This window comes from Lepidothrix coronata, unplaced genomic scaffold (assembly GCF_001604755.1).
Source record: "Lepidothrix coronata isolate B3197 unplaced genomic scaffold, Lepidothrix_coronata-1.0 Scaffold26, whole genome shotgun sequence".
Lineage (NCBI taxonomy): Eukaryota > Metazoa > Chordata > Aves > Passeriformes > Pipridae > Lepidothrix > Lepidothrix coronata.
Window position 1 is genome coordinate 1,148,433 of NW_016690206.1, and position 17,796 is coordinate 1,166,228.

Consider the following 17,796-nt stretch of genomic DNA (forward strand, 5'->3'; position numbering starts at 1 on the left):
ATCACTAATATTAATTGCTTTTTATTTTTTTGAAATCATCAAGAGTTACTATTGGATTGGATACTTTGGGGTTTTTTTGGGGGGGGTTTGCTTTTGTTAAATGCAAGAAGTCTTTTGTGAAGTTATGAGAAAGCAAATTATACTTGATTTTTTCCTGGAAAATGTTTTGCAGAGCAAGCCCTTAGGTCTACTCCAAAATTTTAACTAAAATACTACAATACCATACCAAAAATTTATTCCCTATAACATAGGCTATTTTTGCATTTATTATTAAAACAAAATAAATAAAAAATAGCTATACACAGCAGCCACACTCCAAGATAATTACTGAATTTAAAATACTACTAAAAAGAATTCTTCCATGTATTAAACTGCTTTTATACAGCAGTGAGAGAATACACTGAGGCCCTTTTTCCTCCCTTTCTTTCTTTGATTACTTATCTGCTGTTACTGATACATTATAATTCATACTAAATTAATGGCCTAAACAGTAAAATTCTTCTAAATTATTAGTTACTTTCAGATTTTGAGACATATTTCTCTTTTTTTGCTCCTTATATGGGTTTCAAGAATTTGGGGAATTTGAATTTCCTTAATCAAGACATTAGTTTTTCTTCAAAATATCCTACTTACCAGAACTATTGAAGTGAACCCAATACAATATATGCCCTAGTATAATGAGTCACATTCCTTCTTCTTGTCGACTTTGAACATAAAAATGTGTCTGAGGAAGTGGATATTTATTTAAACATTCAAAGTTTCTACAGAAATGTAAAAACCTTAAAACCTCTTCCTACGTCCTGAATGTTCCTACATGTTGTTGAAAGTTTTGCACATACAAAAGTAGACTCTTAATGATCACTGGAAGACTTTTTTCCCTCTACTAATGTTTTCATACAAGCTTTGAAAACAGTCTATGTGAAGTCTTTTACCTTTGAAAGCTCTAGAGAGTGGGCTAGAGATCCCTACTCAGGAAAATCTGCAACCCTGAGACAGGGCAGTATGCTCAGCAACTCCAGTTTCTTTTTTGGGTTTTACTGTTTCAAATAAAACCAAAACACAACAAAACCCACAAAACAGTAACACTAAAATTAATTATAAACAATGCACTTGTTACAAAAAATACTTAACCTGTTTATGACAAGGCTGAATAAGAACTACGGCCAGCTGACTTGCTCTTGTTATATGGCTGGTTGTATTTCTCAGACAAAACCCTGCTGTTATGGAGCACTACTAGTTTTCACAGCCAAACTGTATTTTGAGTTAAGCCCAATGGACCCAATTTCTTTCCCTTTCAATATGTACTCTTGAAAATAACTTCTAACCTATCCAGAAGACATCTTTGACATCTTGACATTTTTCACTCTTTGGCATTACTTTAAGGATTGTTTCACCTCTTCAGATATTACTTTGTTAGACAAGGTTATCCAACAAAAGTAATCAGCCACTTCAGGATCTGTGATAATAGAAAAGGAAAAGAAAGAAGTATTTCTTCTAAAGTTATAACAACAAAAAGATCTCTCTGGAGGAAAAAAAAAATTAAAAAAACATTTTTATTTCTCTGAGTTTTAGTTGCTAAACCACCTATAGTCAAAGAACCATCCATTTGAGAAGAAAATATGACCTTCCACTCTATGCACCTTTTATCTTGGTCATGCTTTGTGGGTATTTTTATAGATCTAACAACTGAACCTTTCAATTTCATGTCAAATGTGTCACATATATTGTAAGGAAAGAAGCTACAACACTGAGTCTTAGATGCTCTTTTAACCTTTATTACCTTCTCACCAGCAGCTTACCCAATTCTGATTCTCTGCAGGTTTATCCGGACGCCCAGCATTACAGACCAAGTTATCCCACCACTGGAACTGAATTAGACAAGCTACATAAAGTTAAAAAACCATGAAAGTAGAGATCAATGCCTAGATTTTCCTCTCACTACAATTTTCAGTAAGTCTGTAACACTAGAAAAGTATTGTCAATAAACACTTTTATAAAGGAAATCTCTGTTAGGAAACTAAACTTTATCTATATAGTAAACTTTCTGTGATTACAGTGACTGCTAAACAGCTGTGTTCTCAAAATCTGTAAACCGAGAGCAAAGATAAGGAGCGCTAAGGCATAAAACTTATCTGAGCCAGGAAAGAAATCTCCTATGATTTTATCAGCTCCAACCAGTTACCTGTATCTACTGACAAAAAAAAATGAAAGTGGAATACTCTATCAGAAGTGCACTATGCAGGTCATAAGGCCATAACTTTTTTTCCCCCTTTAATAACTAGATTGGTACATCTAGCTACAAAAGCTTTTTCGTTATTTAATGGGTCAGCTCTAGACCCACTAGAGCATGGGAACTATGTATACAAACTTAGTGAAGGACTCACATAACTATTAAAAATAACAATCATATGGTGAGATAAAGACAGCGCAGCATCTGTTTTCCACATTTTTTTTGTGGGAGTTTATAAGAAAGTCAGCCTTCATATGAGCACAGATAACCACACAGACACATACAAGCATCTGTCCATCTATATTTATACCCTTTTTTAAGTAAACCTGCATTTCTGAAATGCTTGCCAAAGAACATTTAACCATATTGCCACTACAAGAGCATTGGAAACAACCATGATCATCGCCTCAAAACTTCCAGGGTAACATATGACTAGAAATTTTTTGAGGTGAAAAAAGTAAGTCTTTAGACTCAATGAAAATTGCATCATCTGCACTATGACCTCCAGAGACAACAGTGACTTTTGACGGCAATTATTTTGACAGAATTTGAGGTAATACTAGGAAATACTGGAAATAGTTAAAAAAACTTCCAAAGAGAAATTTCTGCACATTTTCACAAGCTATTTCTGAGTTATATTCTAGGCAACAGTTTTGACTTCACTGGTGTTGCATCAGGCATCAATCAGTAAAATTTCTGGCTCATTATTTTCAGAATTAATTTTAGGAAGACCTGTTCATTATGCAGGGTTCATTCCCCAGTTCTCTAAGATGAAGCTGAAAACTTAAAATAAAAACTAATCTCATACTGAGACATTACTGCCCACTTGCTTATGGGATAAAGATATAATGTTACAAGGAAGAAAACTTTCATTTGGGACCAATCAAATGATATCCAGCAAGACAAAAAGCAAAAAAAGAAAAATCTAGAAAAAAATATTTTTATCATCAACTCTAACACGAATTTTGCTAGTTTTCCACCATCTCTTCACGCTTCTAAAAACTACACAGTTGTTACTAGCTATCTTTTTGGCTGACAGTGAGTTAAGTCAAAAAGCAAAAAGTTACCATCCACAACTTGCCCTAGTTGCTCATTACCATCTTTCTTCTCATCATGTTGCTGCCTCCTCAAATCTGCTAGTTTAACTTCATGCCTAGCCAGTCCTGGTGCCAGCCAAAATGTCTGGTATCAGATTAAACTTAGCTTTTAAGTGCAGCTTATTTGACAGAGACAAGGTAAGGAGAGGCTACAGATACAACTCTACTGTCAGACAGGAGGCTGTAATAATTTCTAGCAGGATGTGGTAAAGTGCTGCTGAGGTAGGCTCGGAGCTGTAATCTTGCCACCAAGCTCAGCAGCAACCAAGACAGTAGTTCAGACCACAGCCTCAAAGTTTTGGAGGACAGATGAGAGGAAGAAGTGGCAGAATACCACAGACACAATACTATACTCTTTTAGAGGCTGTCAATGGCTTTGAAAAAAAACCAATTCTGTCTTATGGAATTAAAAAAAAAAGAAAAAAAAAAAGAGAACAAACTCCTCAGCTTTATATGACAGCTTGCATTAATGGAATAACCAAAACCGATAAAAATATGAGACCATGACAATTCTCACTGGGCAAGTGGAAGCATGTGATAAAACTATATCCTTGCAATATAAAACTTATTCCAGGAGTAGCCACATTCATATAAGGAAGAAGCTGATGTGAAGTGTCTACTTAACCCAGCACCGTTTAAAATTCACTGTGCAACTGAGTGAAGGACACAGTCCAGATAATTTTACATTGGAGCTTCCTGATCCTTCTCCTTTCTTGGTCATCTTACGACCACACCAGCCGGCTCCAAAGCTTAAGAGTTGGGTACACGTAATAGCCCGTCTCTATGAGCCCATTTGTTGCCACGTTGCACAGTCACAGTGGTAAAAGTCAGGCAGTGGTTCAACCCCTTTGGATACCTTCTAACCAAGCCCAATCCTTAAAGGCAAGTGAATGTTGCCTGCTACCCAGCTAAAAATTACTCTGTTGCAAAAAGTAAGGAAATAGCGAGTTCACCTCCTTCTTGGGTTCCAGACACGCAGTGTAGCCAAAATGATGTGCTTCTCCTCTCTGCTTACTTCAAATAAAATTTATTCTCTGCTCATTTCACAACACCTAGAAATGAAAAAGAAGATTTTACTGAGATAGCCTTGGAAATATTCATTTAATGTAGTTCCTTTTCAGAAACTGGACTAGGAAATTTTTGTAGTTTTGGTCCTGTAGAAGAGATCATAAATTTCAGATGGGAATATCAAAGGTACTTGTAAAGCAATGTTACTGCAATGCTTACTCAGCATCCTTAACCCTTCAAATTATAAAAAAAGACAGGCAGTCATTAATAAAGAGAAGAGAGATGCCATGTTTACTTTCTCCTTGGTCAGCAAGCTGTAACACATTCAGAAAGATGACACACTGCTTCATTGGAAAAGAAAGAAAAGGGAAGAGTGAAGTAGTACTTTTATAATTTCTGCCTGAATAAAACACACTCTAATTTGATTTCTATGCTGGAAAGAAAAAATAAAATCTAAATTACCTTTCTCATTCAAAGAAGTAGGAAAAAAGTTAGGTGTTTCTAAGAGGCACTACAATAGCAAAAATGATACAATATATGTGCCACTTCCAAGAAATAGAAACATTTGATTATTTTGAAGTAGCTGGCCAGAGCTGGCAGTTGAACTCAATTATGATTCTATCAGGTGCCAGCTAACACATTCAATAGTATTTGAAAGAAAATGAAATATTGTAGTCCATGCAAATCGTAACAGATAGGAATCTTACTAAGCTGATATTGAGCTGCAACTTGCCAATGAATAGATCTCGCATTCCAGACAAAAAAATCTAAACCATTAAAACTAAAGGATAAAATCAACTTAACAGAACAATTTAAAAATACTTTTGTTTCAAAAACACACTACTGTAGAACTTAATGCAGACAAACATACAACATGGTATTATTCTTTTTGTAAAAGAAGGCAAATAATGACTAAGATGGTATCTTGCTCAATGCAATGTCTGCATTGTTTTCTGTGTCCATCTGCAAGAAACTTATTTTCTCCACATTATTTAGCATATTCTCAGGAGAGATATAATAAGGTTGTTTGAGATTTCTCCAAAGGTTGCGCAATGCACTACACATGTAACATTTACTTAGGATTATCAAATGCAACTGCACTAGAAATTAGAAAAATATTAAACATACTCAGAAATGAAGCAGTAGAGTCAGTCCCTTAGGACGGTTGGTGCTTCCCTTTGCTTAATGCCAGCTAGGCCCCAACACATTGAGAAAAGCACTACAAATTAGTACTTTCTGCCAGGCCATGCTGTACATTAACTCTCTTAATTGTACTGGCATGGTGCTCAAGGGGAAAAACTAATTCTAAACTCAGAGGAATCAGAAGAAGGACTTTTAATTCTGCTCTACTAAATAAGAGGGTTATCTTATAAATTAATATTTTAAGCACACAAAGAAGCTTTCTGTCATTATTATTTTCTAGAATGCTCTGTTGTACCTCTGAGTGATTTTCCTTCATGAGCTTCAACTCCTTTCCTTCAAGTACTACTCCAGTGCCAAACAAATCTTTAGTCTTCCTGGTAATCACTCTATTTTCTGTATCTTACCCCAAGACAATATAAACATTTTGTTTCACCTTCACAGGTTTATCTTTTCCTTTGGCCTTAAAGATGTCAAAGTCTATAAATCAGTTCTGCTCTTACCATTATGACAAACAAGTCCTATTTATACTTTTCATGCTCCAAGTCCTGAATTTGCTCCAAGTGCTCTTACCACTCCATAAATACTTTTAACTCTTTTCAAAAATACACATTTCTGGAAGAAGGGGACTTGGCTTAGTAATCAGTGCAGGTAAAAAAAGTATCCTCTAAAAATGAGTCTGTCTCAATAACCCGCTTTCTCCAATAACTGAAGTTTGAAGTGGACATTCACATCCAAAGTTACTAGAAATGAGCACTTAGATGAAATACATTCCCGAGTCAGGACTTAAAAAACTACAGTGTTGAAGACTTAGATCTGAATTTGATCCCTGTGAAATCACCGCATAGCTTCACAGGACTCTACACTTTGCTATTTTTTAAAAATAGAAAATGATTAAGTAAACACTTACTGCAAACAAGACTGCACACTGGGTAATAAAAGCAAAATCGCGTGTTGAAAGGAACTTTTGGAGATCATCTATTCCAGTCTCCTCCCCAAAGCATGGCTACCTTCTAAGTTTGTCTGGGTTGATTTAGGGCCTTGTCCAGATGAGTTTTAAAAACCCCCAGGCTAGAGGTCCCTCTCTAAGCAACTTGTCTCAGTGTTTAACCTTGCTGCCTGTGAAAAATTGCCTCTTCAAATCCCATGGCAGTCGTCTTCACCACCACTTGTGGTCAGTGTCTCCTGCCCTGTTGCTGTGCACCTCCCAGGGGAGCCTGGCTCTGATTCCTCTACTGCTCCTGCAACCAGCTCCTTGTGATACCCTCTCTTGTCTCCTGGCAATCCTCCAGAACCTCAGGGGCTTTCCACTCACCACTGCATTTTCTTGATCTCCTTGTTTTGGAGCACCGCAAGAAGGGCACAGCTGTCCCACCACAATGGAAGAGAAGAATCCCCTGCCCCAACCCTACTGCTGTGCCCAGCCATCAGGAAGCCTCCCTTGCTGTAAGGACACATGGCTGCTTCACCAGTAAGTCACTGCCCACTAGATTCCCATGTCCTTTTCTGTGTGACTATTGGCAGCTGGTCTGCAGCGCTGTGCTGGGTAATGCCAAATCAGTTCTGCAGGACTTCTGCAGAACTATCTGTGTGAAGGGTATTTGTACAGTTTTAAGACAGATAGTCCTGTCCTGAGAAACTTAAGCCTAAACTAGGTGAGACAAGTAGATCAGACAGGATGAAAAATAACGGTTCAAGAAGGGTAAGACATTAAAAAGAAGGCTAGTTAAAAGATTGGATCAGGATTCAGAGGGACCATGAAGACAAATGCAAGTTCAGGCACTTCTGAGTTCAAAGTCTGGGAGACAGATAATTGAGAGACTCAAATTCAGGAATGGGTGATAGACATAAATAAAGGAATAGTATTAGAGGGTTACCTGACTGTAAGGCACAGGAACAGAAGAATGATTGAAAGCAAAATAAGATTCTGTACAACCTTAGGCCTGCCGCTCATCTCTTCATTCAGTTATTTATTTTTTCACTTCCAAGATTCCAATTAGGCAACATCAAAGTTACTACAAGACATGTCAGGTATAAAAAGGTCTTCAAAAGGAAAAGTAGTACTGTGGTCTGTCTGTACTACCTGACAAAAAAGAGTTCAATAAACCTCTACTGCACTTGAACAATGAGGAGTGAGAGGTATAACCTTAAAATATAAGTAATGGAAAGAAATAAGCATGTGCCTAAAAGGAAATCTCAAATTCATCATCCTAAGTTTTCAAAGACAAACTTTAAACAAAATGAAGGGAGCTGAAAATACCTGTTCATTTTGCTTGTGAGAAAAACCAATCTCTCATGCCTTTAGGCAGTAGAGAATTATGTGGTCTTTTGAACTGAAAAAGTGCAAACTGTAGAGGATCAGACTGAATAAATGTTAAGATACTAGTCTCACAAGGCCTTTGGGAATCTACTCAATAACAATATTTTTGAGATTTCACACACAGAGATGGTGCATTTGTCATAGTTATTTACAACTTGCAGAGTAACCAAATAAAAATGAAAGGATTTGTTTATGCAATAAGGAACAGAGTCAAAGACAAAGGAAATATCTGCATGGGAACACATAACACTTATAAAAAACCTTCATTTTAAGATAAACTAAAAATAAAAAAAAAACAAGCAAACAAACAAACCCCAAAACACCCAAAAAACCCCCAACACTAAATTGATAACTTTCAACTGGGCTATGCTATAAGAAAGATTCATGTTTTTCAACTTAGTATATTTAAAATGTTGAAAAGTTAGTCTGGTTGGTAGAGTTCTTTCCCTTAATTTATGCAAAGATTTGACATGCAGAATTTATTTAGTCCTCATAGCAAGAAGAAAACTCCTTATCATAGAATAGGCAGATGCTAGCAATTGGATGAACAGTTTCCTATATCTGTAAAGATTATTCCAGTACAACTGTTACAGCTGTTGCAGATGGTACAAGAGTGGTATCCTTCATCCAAAAATGAGATGCATACATCTAAAGACGACTTTTTCAATAAGTCCTCATGTCAACCTTGTTGCGAAGACCTGCTTCCTGAAGACAAATTTTCAGTGCACTTTATTCAGGCTAGAATAATGGTGGCAGCTGCGCAGAAGCTCCTCGATCAGTATGATGGGAAGGTTAATGCCAACAGAAGCCATCTCCATTGCAGAAGTTTTTTCTGTGTTGTTGAGTAGAAGCATCAATAAAAGCTGAGGCTATTGGGTCTCATATATTTCAAGGTTGAAATCTAACTCAGTATGCAAATACGTATGTGAAAATTAAGCAGAAGATATGTATAATTTTCAGTATCTAGTATATTGCTTATAATATCATAAAAAGTATTTACAAACCCTGATTATTTGGTCTAAGCCTGTAATCCTCTTTGGGAGTGAGATATATACTGCATAAATAGCTTCTTAAGGGGGAAAAAAATCAACTTCATTGTGTAGTAACCTGTAAAACGAACTACATCTTCTTGTGAAAAGCAGAAGATAAGAAGGCATAAAGGAGCTGACTCTAATTGACACCTTTCCTACAATAATCGGGAACAATACTTCAAGAGGAGCAAGCCACACATTTAGTCATGCCCTTCTTTTCTTTTATCATATGAAAAAAAAAAAAAAGGTTTCAATCTTTTTCTTAAATGACATACTTTTACTTCTTTATTTAATTCTTTACTTCATGTCCTTTCTCCCTTCCCTTCTGGTCTTTTAAACCAACTGCTAAAATTACTCAGCAGAATTGCACATCAGGTATACAACAGTTCCTTTCATTGGCATGAGATACATGGAGAGACAGGAGCTTAAAAGGCCAGTTGTTATGTGCAGTATATATAACATTTCCTGCAGACAATGTAAGTTCACAGTTGTAGCAGGAATGGGGCCAAATTTGGTTTAAAATATCTATTTTAAATTCTTTGTTTCTGCAATTATTCAAAGTCATCTTTTTTCCAAATTTTCTCTGATGCCAGGTATATTGAACACTGTACCAAAATGGAGCAAAGAACTTGGAGCTTTAATGTAGCTAAATAAAGGCAGAAGTGAAAATACAGAGTGGGCAATAATTAAAAAGTAATGAAAAAAGTCATAAAAAGGTATAAAGACATAAACGGAAAAGTGGAGAGTTGGGAAGACAAAAAACTCATCAAGAATAACAAGTGCCCTGTCCTTAGAAGCAATGGAGGTTCACACTTGCCTACCTGACTGGTAACTGTCTGGTGTTCAGCAACTCAGCAGGAAATCACATCTGAGTTAGCAGGCAGTATAACATTCTGCCTGGGAGTAGATGAGCCTTACCTATCTACTGTTTCTATCAGCAAATAAATAATTGCTGTGTACTCATAAATTCAGTAAATTCCTTTTTGCAATTCTCTGTGGATGGTAAAAGATGTTCAAATAAAAACGACACAGTAGAGGAAGAGTACAGAAAATAAAAGAATAGTTTGATTAAAGAATTGTCTATCCGTTTGAATGTACTAATACTGCAATTTTTTGAATAATAAAATGAAGATGGCCTTCAGGTTTTGTAAAGGACAAACAACTTTGCCAATTCAGAAAATTAGTTAATAATTTTAAGTCTTAATGTTAATAAAACAGTATTTTTCAAACCCACTGCCTCATTTTAAAGCTGGCTTTTGTGGCAGCATCAAGAGATAATAGAGAAGAGCAAAGTGTTTCCCTTTAGGCTAACACCATATGTGGATGTTACAGAAATGTCATCATCAAAAGCTTTGGTGTCACAGCAAGATTTCCAGCAACCTACAAAGACTGACGAGATAGACTGACAGGCTTAAGACCTTGTCTGCTAGTCAATTTGTATAACATTCAGTTTCCTGTTCTCATTTTCCTGAATACAGTGATGCCAGAATGTGGCCAATCTTCAGAAGACAAAAAAAAATTTCTATTTTAAAGTTCCTCTATTAAGTTTACAGATGCCATAGCCCTATTTAAATATTAATTAATATTTTTCAAAAAACATAAACTTGTATCTAAAAAGGGTAGATTTAGAGTGGGGTCAAGTACCAAATCAAACTAACTTGTGAGCTATAATTTTAATGAATACATGTCAGTCCTGAACAAAAAATTTACAAGTTGTCCTTTAATACAAAAGTGTTTTAGTGAAACCACTCATATTTCACCTTGTATGAAATATGAATGCTAGGTATAGAAGCATTCATGTTTTGGGATTTCTGTAAAGTTAAGAAAAATAATGCCCTGTTTTTAAGGTAAAATTTCAGCTATTTGTTGCGAATAAGTATGTGCACACAGGTCTCAATATGTGTAACTCATTCATTTAAATAAGCCACGTGCCTGGGGACATTCTTTAGTTTTGCTCTTCAGGGGAGTCACAACACTCATTAAGATATCCTAAGCTCCACAATGAATAAAACAAGTGCTCATTATAATATAATAATCAAAATTAACACACAGTGGTCCTGTGGAGTAAATCCATTGCATTCCAAGAACGTAATACCTTTTTTTCTTAAAAACAAGCAAACAAACAGACAAATTTTTCCAAACAAACATAAATGAGGGCTTCTCCTGTCTTGGTTCAGAATTAAGAAACTTATAGGCATGTTGACATGACATAGTATATTTGATCAAACACACTACCACAATGTAACAACATAGGTAAAACTGACTTCTGTAGCACAGTAGCCATTAATAGCTTTAGGAAATCAGTCATCATCTGACCTATATAGTCTGAAAGAGCTCAAGTTCCTTGGCCTTCAAGTCACAATGTAAGGCTACATAGTCAACAACATTCTTCCTGATGGCTCTCCTTATATTTACATCCAGGAAGTATTTATAAACCTCCTAAATAGGTTTCCACCTAGGAGACTACTTTTCAAATGTCTGTACAAAGGAACATCCATCTGGTCATCTTTTCTATTCATCTGCCTCCTTGCTAAAGAAAGATTATCAAAATAACGGTGCGCTATTTTTCTTTCCTCACATCCAGCCTGTTGCTCTCCCAATTTTCACTGTGTTAGATCTGGAAATTGCCAAAACTTCATATAAAATAACATAGCACTCTAATCCAGCAGAAAAATAAGTCAAGAAAAAAAACCCAAGTCCTACAGAAAAGTGGTGACTTTTTGGCTGAATAATCTTGCATATGTTCCACATAGGGTCCGCTATGCTCTCTGAGGCTTGATTCTCTAGTAACACATATCCGTGTACTACCTCCTTCTTAACAAATCAAGGTCTCCGACATTACGTTTTTCCCTGATAGTATGAAACATGGTTGGTATTAGAATGATGCATTTGTTTGAGTGGGATCTGAGAAACACAAAGGCCTCCTACAAGACAATATTCATGTATTAAGATCACTCCCCCTAAGCCCTCTAAACCTAGTGTCCAATTTATAGCACAAAAGTGACATGTACCATCAGGCCAGTGCACTTATGTCCCAAGGCAAGCTTAGAACTGAACCACAGAACTCCACCAGCACTGGGGACCCAGTCCCTATATAAAAGCCATGTGTAGTCTGCATGCTGATAACACATCTAGTCAACACCTAGGATGAGGTACCTGCTGCTTGAAGGGACTTGTGGCAGCAGGTCACATCATCTGCTCCAGGAGCAGTAACTACCTTCTCACCATGCTGCTGCATGAGACAACTTTGGTGTACTCACTGTGTTAATGTGCTGTGAACTTCATGCCTAGGATAGCTGTCCTGAGAATACACAGAATAACAAACAAATCCAGTTTAGGAAACACTAGACCCCATATGAATCAACTGTTGCTGTGAATACTCCAGCAGTCTTTACCTGACACTGAAAGAAGCTCAACCAGATAGAAATGTAGAGCACCACTTGAAAACATGTTAGCTTGCTGATTGCCTTGTCATTTTCCAGAAACACTTAGAAGGTTTTCTAGTACAAAGCTACATCGGATTTCAAAGTGTTAGTTTTACATTCACTGAAAATTAATAAGAATGAATGTTACACTTCTTCACCAGTTTTCTAAAAGAAGCCTTATATGGTTCATAACTTAAAAAAAAAAACAACAAACCAAAAAAAACCAAACTTAACATACAATGCTAAATGAACTGATCATTTTATACCTTCTCCCATGCAAATACAAAAATATTTAAGATATCTCTAGGCTGAATAAGCAAGATAATAACTCTGAGCTCAAATTCCCTAATATGAATGCAAGAATTCATGCTTTAATGAACAGCAAATATATTAGAAATGTTCTTCATCAGGAAAGTGTGTGGAAATTGCATGTAATAAATGATGTGTAGCTTTCTTCTTTTTTTTTATTACTCCAGTAAGAAGGCTTATTATTTATTGAAAGACCAAATGTAAAACATAAAAGAAATAGTGATTGAGGACTGTAATCCTGGCATAAATTAGTTTCCTTTTTATTTTTAAATATTGGCAGTTACATGAGCAGTTAATAGCTGCCATGCTACAGTGCTGCTCATATGCCCCAGTTTTATTTCACCTCTCCTGAAAGCCAAGGTTTTACACTTAGAAGAGTCAGCAGTTCCCAGGTGCTAATACAATACATCAGTGTTAAAAATACCTTCTAACAGTCAAATGAAATCTTTCTCACTATTGAACAAACTAAAGGAGCTACCTCCCTTTTATCAACTATTTTTCCTTCAAATATGCACAAACACATGCATATGCACTTCAACACCCTAAAAATTAATAAAAACACTGTTGTCCTGCTACCATCGCTAAACTATTAAATTTTTACTAATTATTGGAAGTTCTCTACTGAAGCAGCACTTATACTTTACAAATAGCACAGGATTCACTGAGACAGAGTCTCAAACCTGGCTCTGAATATCTCAAATGCTTGCCCTACAACTATAGAGATTGTCTCCATATTGCTATTTTTTTATTTATTCAATCAATTTTCATACCATCAACAACAGAACATGACTGAAAGTTCAACCAAATACAAGCCTGAGAAATTTCACCCTGCTCCAATTTGAAGTGTCAACTTAAGCCTCATTCTAAACAATACAGAAATGTTGTTAACAAGTAAAAGACAGAACAAGAGTATTTCTCCTGGACAAGGTATAATTATTGAAAATGAAAGACACTTCATAGACTCTTGAACAAAAAGATTTTCATTCACAGCTTTTCTAGCACCCAACAAGAGTGAGATGTGAAATAAACAGAATTCAAATCCAAATTTATAACTTTTGTATAACAGTATATCACTCATTTGGTAAAGCTGACTAATCATGGAGTTCAAATAAATAATTTAATATAGTTATGGAAATGCACATTCCCATCTGTGAACATAAACAGACTTGAGTCAAAGAATAACTCGGTTTAATGCCACACAATGTGACCAATAATTTTTACATGCTTTTAACAGTCCCAAGCATTGTATCTTTTTTTTTAAAGTTGACATTAATTTCTTTGTGCCTTCTCAAAGAATATATGTGTGCATGTGTAACCATATATACATCCATAACTGTGGCTGTAAGGGCTCAATGGCAAAAAATTATGAAACATTACAGTGCATGACGGAGACACTGAAACAGGCTGTTCAGAGAAATTGTGGATGTCCTGTCCCTGGCAGTGTTCAAGGCTCAAGGCGTTGAGCAACCTGGTCTGGTGAAAGATGGCTATGTCTGTGGCAGGGCAGGGGAGGAATTGGATTACATGGGTCCTTTTCGACCCAAACTGTACTATGGTTCTATGACATACCTGGAAATACCAAAACTGGGAGTCAACCAAATACAGAGTTGCTTATTTTCAACAGGCATAGTGCCCACATGACAAGCAGTGTTTAGGCCACATACACTTAAGCATGTACTTCAATATCAGTAACAGGGAGAGGTGGATTTCTCCAAAGAATGGTGCAAAATAATCGAAGTGCAAGACCCTCCAAGTGCAAGAAAAACCTGAAGATGTTTGATTTGCAATGTCTGGTCCACTGTCCTCATCTGACAGAGGACCTGAATGAGGACACTGCAGTCCCCACTTCCACATCCAACAGACTGTCTTAAGGAAAAGCCTGATAGACTTACCGCCTCACTCTGCCCATCTGCTAAGTCAAGACAATGCAACTGATCCCTCTTGTAAAGTAATCTGAGGGTTCAATATTACAGTCTGTGAAGTATCACAAAGACCAAAAAAAATCTCACAGATAGCTACAGTCTTATGGTAGAAATGCATCTAGTACCCTAGTTAGCTTGGGTATTTTTACACCACACTTCACAAACAGCCTTTAAAATTTGTCTATGTAAGCACTTGATAAATTATATTGAAACCTAAGTAAGGTGAAAATGGAAAAATATGTCTGTGACCTAAATACACACCCCTTTACAAGAACATCTGCTTAAAGGAATTCATAAGGACTGGGCAGTAAAGTTTATAATTGTAAAATAATGCTTTGTCTTTTCTATGATAACAAACCCAGCCTTAACTCTGCTGAGGTTTGAACTAATTCCACAAAAATATAAATGACAGTTGCTATCAAGCAAAATCATGTTTCTTAAAGGCCTCAAACATCTGCTTAATGTATTTTCATTATATGAGAACTTCAGATGTGCAAACATTAACGAGTTGCTTATCAGTGACTTATAGAGCTACACCACTGTGTTCTTCTGGTTGGGTTCAATGAACAGAGACATGATTTAAAACAAACAAACAAACATAAAAAACAAACTTGAAAAAACAACTCATTCCCCCCAAAAAAACATTCCTCAAATAGGAGATTAGTCTTATTCATTGATTTCAAATACCAAACTGGTTTCTTCTAAGTATCTGTTGATTCTCTGTATGCGTATTAAAACCAGTCCAAAAAAAGGTAATGGTACATTATTTAAAGCACCTCAGTATTGACAGTTTGTCTGATAAAAGCTGGTTTTGGAGGATAAAAAATCTCATTCTGCCAGTCTTTGCTCTTCCTTATAGGATATATGGGGTTTTTTGCTCCCAATTCAGGAGCTTCTTAAAAATTCTGCTTCCATTCTTTGAAATTTCAAATTCCATGGAGCTTTGTTTGCTGGAAATGCATAGAAAAATTTTGTATCAATCAAAACCAAGTAATAGAGTAATGGAGACACTAACACTTCAGTATTAGGTTCTGCAGCATTTCCTTAAAACAGTATCATGTAATATTCATTCTATATTTGTCATGCAATGTTCATGTCATACATGAAGTTACAGAGCACTTCAGGGACTTGTCTAAGACTGCCCATCAAGTATATGGTTAAATTGAAACACTTCACCCTGATTTATCACTGCCTATATACACACTTTTTAAATTACAACACTGTTGACCAAGGAAAATAAGTTTTCCACTATAATTAATGCTAGCGAGATATACATGTTAGATTATACATAAACTTTGTAGGCAATGTTGGGGTTTTTATATGGCTTCCTCTTGTGGCCTTTGCATATCTATATCCTTCCTCTAGGAGAAGATTAATAGAGTCTCTTCTATTAATACAATCATTTTATATTGGTAGGTGGTTTTGGCTATGCATTTCCTCCCCTTCCTGCTGTGTCAGTTGCCACCTTCATTTTGCATTGCCTATCAGCCAACTGTGGCCCATGGTGTCATGATGGCTTATTTAGCTTAGGTCCTTTTACAGGCCAGGTCTGCCACGGCTAACTAGCTGTTATCTGTCCAAACAGGAGCTCATGTTCATCTGCATGGCACAGATGACTCACCGGTATTTAGCTGGTTTTATTCAATCTGATAAAACTGATAATTCTTAGTACTAACTGTATTAGCAGAAATGTAGTTCTTAACCAGGAGCAGGAACTCTTGTTAACAGAATTTTTCATACCTTTCAAGTTTTATTTATCAGTCTGAGATAAAGGTTGAAATGTCACAGGAATGTCAGTAGTGGTGCAGTAACAACTGTGCTTCTCTAGCATGCACACATGCACTCTGGTACACTAATTTTGGATGCTGGAGACATTTATCCCCAGTTGTTTTATAACTTTGCATATGTTCACCAGAACTATCACCATGAATTAGCATAGCATGACCCAACAAAGTGGTTGAGTTACAGTGTCTGCATTGCAGGACAAAAGCACTAAACAACACTTTTAATGTGGGTAATAAAGAACAGTGCTCTCAAATTAAGTTACTTCAGGAATTAAACTGGACAAAGTACAACAACATCAGCTGGTATTTTGTCCTAATAGCAGAGTCAACGATCCTGTCCAAGAGAAGTCTTATAGGATCCTCAGCAGCTGTAAATGGAAGGAATCTGGTTTTCAATCTCATCTGTAAATTGTTCAGCCAGCAACACAGTGCCCCCTAAGCCATGCTTGGGCATCAGATTTGCTCCTATTTAAAGGAAAGTGATGTCTGACACACTATTTCTCCTGTCATTTTTTAGAAAAAGCAAGTAACAGTGAATGGATTTGTTTGTCGGATTATTTTTTTCCTCTTTGATTGTTTTTATTAAAAAAAAAAAGAGCCACACCTTAATTTGCATTAGGTAACTACACCATCCTATGTCTTCTTCAGAAGTATCTGAAATAAAATGTTCTGTCAAAGGCAGTGGAGCAGGTTAGGGAAGGCTTTCAGTTATTTCTCTAAATCAGTCTTCTTACCTTTACAGTTAGGCAAAATGTCAAATATATGCCAAACTTTTAAATTAATTTTATATTTTTCCCAAAGACAAACAGTTACTATCATTCAGTAGAAGGATAATTAATGCAGAAGGAAGACTTCAGTGTTTTCACACAACTGTGTATGGTTGACTGCAGTACAGAAGTGAAGATTTGGAAATGTAGGAGTTATGCTTAGTGTCTTGGAATGAAAAATAAATTCTGTACCTTGAATAGAGGCAGTAGTTTTATCACCTGTGCTAACTGATAATTTTACTTGTGTTTTCCATTGTATTTCTTTTGATTATGAAAAACTAATGGGGCATTGATGCACATGAAATTGAATTTACCCCAAACCCTAACCTGAACGATGAACTACATTGAAATATAAGAAATGTTCATGCTGCTTTACTGAGATTCACTCAGAGAAATGCATGCAGGCATCTACATCTACCACGTTTCATTGGTTTCTGTACCTTGTCCTTCTTGTATCTTGTCACTCATGTGCACAAAACCGACTCTCACAGGCACGCACTGACACACACACAAACACACACACAGGTTCAGCACTATGTTGTTTTCAAAGATACACGTTAGTGAAGTCATCCAGAGGAACTCTTTGCTTGCCAAAACACTCAGTTCTAGACGACTGACAGTTCAGTTGGTCAAAATGTAGTATGAACTAAAGGTACATAGTATTTGTTCATTAAGAAAGGTATTGTTGGGGTGGGCTAGGGGGAGATTAAGAGAGGATTTATTTCTGGCTGTGCATTATTTACAGTGCCCCTTACAAAAAGTG

The 17,796-nt window shown here is 36.3% G+C and overlaps 1 protein-coding gene across 8 annotated transcripts in view; it reads right to left on the reverse strand.

Annotated features, from left to right (window-relative positions):
• CDH18 (cadherin 18) overlaps window positions 1-17,796 on the reverse strand; it is a 486,743-nt gene that overhangs the window by 215,201 nt on the left and 253,746 nt on the right. For 7 of the 8 annotated variants that reach the window (XM_017809411.1, XM_017809412.1, XM_017809409.1 and 4 more), the window contains one exon: window positions 4,281-4,379. The exons of the other annotated variant lie outside the window; for it this stretch is intronic. The gene's annotated coding sequence lies outside the window, so the exon portion shown is untranslated. The remainder of the gene's footprint in view (window positions 1-4,280; window positions 4,380-17,796) is intronic. 8 annotated transcript variants of the gene reach the window in all.